This window comes from Kryptolebias marmoratus, linkage group LG7 (assembly GCF_001649575.2).
Source record: "Kryptolebias marmoratus isolate JLee-2015 linkage group LG7, ASM164957v2, whole genome shotgun sequence".
In the NCBI taxonomy this organism is placed as follows: domain Eukaryota; kingdom Metazoa; phylum Chordata; class Actinopteri; order Cyprinodontiformes; family Rivulidae; genus Kryptolebias; species Kryptolebias marmoratus.
In genome coordinates this window covers 17,902,632-17,906,028 of record NC_051436.1, presented here as the reverse complement: position 1 = coordinate 17,906,028, position 3,397 = coordinate 17,902,632, and the positions used below count along the sequence as shown (strand labels likewise).

At 41.7% G+C, this 3,397-nt stretch overlaps 1 protein-coding gene across 3 annotated transcripts in view; it reads right to left on the bottom strand.

Moving 5' to 3' along the window:
* The window catches only part of kirrel1a (kirre like nephrin family adhesion molecule 1a), a 50,132-nt gene that overhangs the window by 24,616 nt on the left and 22,119 nt on the right, over positions 1-3,397 (bottom strand). The window lies entirely within an intron of this gene.

Below are 3,397 nucleotides of genomic sequence, written 5' to 3'. Positions count from 1 at the left end.
CCCCCCCCCCTTCCTCTCCCCCCTTCCTTCGTTCTCCTCCCCATGATGTTGTACGTCCTTTACCCAAATTGCTTTGCTTCCCTCACTGCTTGTGCAGGCTATATGTATGCATCCCCACTCCCCTCCTGCACTTTCCCCATCTATAATGCTGCCTATGAATGTCCTTTTGCTGCCACTGAGCCCCCACCCCCCATCCCACCCCCACCTCTCTGTTTCTACACTTTGTGCGTGCCGTTTTTCTTTCCATATCCATCCATAATGGCGAATATGCCCTTTTACCCATAATGCTTTCTATTTCTGTGTTCCTCCTCGCTCGTTGCTGGTTGGTAGGGGGGGGGTTAGAGGCGGACTGTCACAACTCATTTATCACATTAAATATCACCCCTCCAGCACTTTCTCCCTCCCTCATCTCTCTTCTCTCACTTCTCCCCCCTCACTCACTCACTCCTTTTTTTTCTTCACCTTCCACCATTTACATTTCTCACTTGTCCTCTCCACTTTTTTTACGCCCCCACAAGTCCCCCCTCAGAGCACGGCAGCACTTTGCCAAAAGGTTCTCGTTGCTGTCTTTTTGGTTTAAACTGCCACATGCGTCTGCGTCCTACCTCCTTCTTCCACCAACCCGACCCTAGGTCCCTGTCTTTATGCCAAACAGCGAAAGGTTGGCGATGATGGCTTTGCCCCTGTGAATGTGTCTGTCTGTTGGCAAAATATTTCACAATCCACTGGATTATTTTGAATGAAATTTGCAGAAAGTAATCACTGGGTGTACATCTACAACTGATTAACTTTTGGAGCTAACTCACTTCAAGATGGCCGCCACAGCCAACGGACATTAGAAAACACAAAAATGTCTATAATTCAGTCAGTTTGACAGATACTGAGGTAAAATTTGTTGTGGTAGTAGATGGGAGTAATTTACAACACATACTCTAAGTGCTACTCATTGCACAAGATCTCTGCTAAAAACTTTTGCTTTAACTATTGAAGTCAACCCTGTTTGTCTGTTAGCAAAATTGTTCATGAACCACTGGGTAGATCTAAATGAAACTTTTGGAAATCATTTGATGTACATCTATATCTCTTGGAGTCAACCTCATTCGAGATGGCTGCCACAGCTAATTGACATTAGCAGACACAAAAATGTTGCTAACTCTGTCAGTTTTACAGATTATCCTGGCAACAGCTGAGAGTCGTCCCTAACTCATACTCTGAGCGTGACATCTCATGCATAACGGTATTTTCGATGTCAGACCAAAACGGCTCCAACTCCGTCATTTCTCATTATAAGATGAATTTAGGGTAAATCTCTGGCATGAGAGGTGGTGGGCGATATGCACCCTTTCAAGTAACGCTAGGCCTTTAATTGCTTTCATTTTCCCTCTCCAAACACACAGACGTGCACTTTCCCCCTATCATGTCAGGTTTAGCGTGATTTGTAGAGGTAGAGTAAACCCGGTAAAACAAAAGAAACCGGTCATGCAAAAAGATTTGTGTAACAATCCCAAAAATGGCTTCTGACAGCGCAGCGCATTAATATTCTGAAGATACGTAGAGGGGATGTGTGAGGATACACGGTGAAAAGGGATGCAGATGCAGATGCAGATGGAGCCTGGCAGCATGCATACCTAGAATAATTCACTATTCACCCCCAACTCCAAAAATAAGCCTTTATTTGTTCCCCGAGGAATGCCCAAATCAACTGCATGAACTAATGAATTAAAGAATAGAACCGTAACAAAAATAAGAGGGTTATAAAAAGCCTCTGACTGCAGAATCACAAAAATGCTTCTTTTAACCATTCAGTTAACAACTCCAGCTCAAAGAGGTCATTCCTCTAAATGGTCACTCAGCGCAGGCTCGACTGAGTGCAACAGTAATGGGTTAAACAAGAAACGTCCCATTTTTATTTAGCGACGAGGCAGTCAGTCTATTTCCTGAGACTTTCTATCTATTAAGTCCAGCTTTAATGTTTCAAGCTGCCAGGGTTTTTATGATGCTGCGCTCTCTGTCCATGCATACAAAAACTGAAAGAGAGAAATTTTTATTACTTTCTTCAAAGTCACAAGTTTAAATACACTTTCTAAGTATCTGGCAGCATTGTCTTTGAGCTGTATGACTTGGGTCAAATGGGTTTCCTTCCACAGTTTTCTCACAATAATTTGCTGGATTTTTGTCCCGTTCCTCCTGACAGAACTGGTGGAACTGAGTCAGGTTTGTAAGCTGCCCTGTTCACACGCCTTTTCAGCTCTGACTACAAATTTTCATTGGGATTGAGATCAAGTCTTTGTCTCCAAAACATTAACTTTGTTATCCTGAAGAACTTTGTAACTAATTAGGCTGTCTGCTGAGGGTCAATGTCCATCTAAAGACCCATTTATAATGTCTTCAGATGTTGCTTCAGTATATTTCTACATAATGTTCTTTCCTCATGATGTCATCTACTTTGTGAAGTGAACCACTTTCTCCTGAAGCAAAAAAACTCACATCATGATGCTGCCACCCCCGTACTTCACAGTTAGGAGGGTTTAAGCTTCCCCCTTTTTTCCTCAAATTGTAACGTTGGTCATTATGGTCAAACAGTTCAGTTTTAGTTTCCTCCCGGCCTTTCTGGGTGGAGTTTGTTCTCCCTGTGCACGCATGGGTTTACCCAGCTTCTCATGATGGATAAACCCTGTTTTCATTTTACAAACTGTAATCTGTTTTTGATGTTGTTTAGGAGTCAGGACTTCTTCCTCTCTGAGTTTCCTTTCAGCTCACGTTGTTTCTCTGAGCAGCTTCAGCAGCAGCTTCATGACGTCTTTGCTTTAGTTTTGGGGTTAATTTGCACATTTTCATCTCAGGAACACAGAACCCTACACAGAACATAGGAATCTTAGTTTATGTAAACATGTTACTATCTCATTGTTCAACAATTAACAAATAAAAATAATGTTTGGAATCCTGACTGACCTAAAACAGGGAAGGTTTAGTTTGATTTAATGTCAAGGCTGTAAGAAAAAACCTTGTCTTTTTATGCAGTGTATGTAAACATCTGATTTGACCTGTATATAATACACAGAGCCTATGTAACGAAAGCCCAAGCAAACTCTTATGTTGGCATTGTTGCAATACGTATGTAGCTGGCTCCACGTCAAACCTAAAGCATTCACACCATTGTTTTCCTGTTTCTCTTTAATTGTGTGAATCCTTTTAAGCATTCACACCATTGTTTTCCTGTTTCTCTTTAATTTTATTCTTCTTCTTTCACTATTCCGTACGTTTTTCGGCATCTATCGCAGGCCGCAATTTTTAAGCGATTTCAGCCATTCAGGTATCAAAACGTTCAGCTCGTTCAGGAGAAGGGTGCTATGACTTTTGGTATTGATATCTTTTAAGGTTTTTAAAATATTAAGGT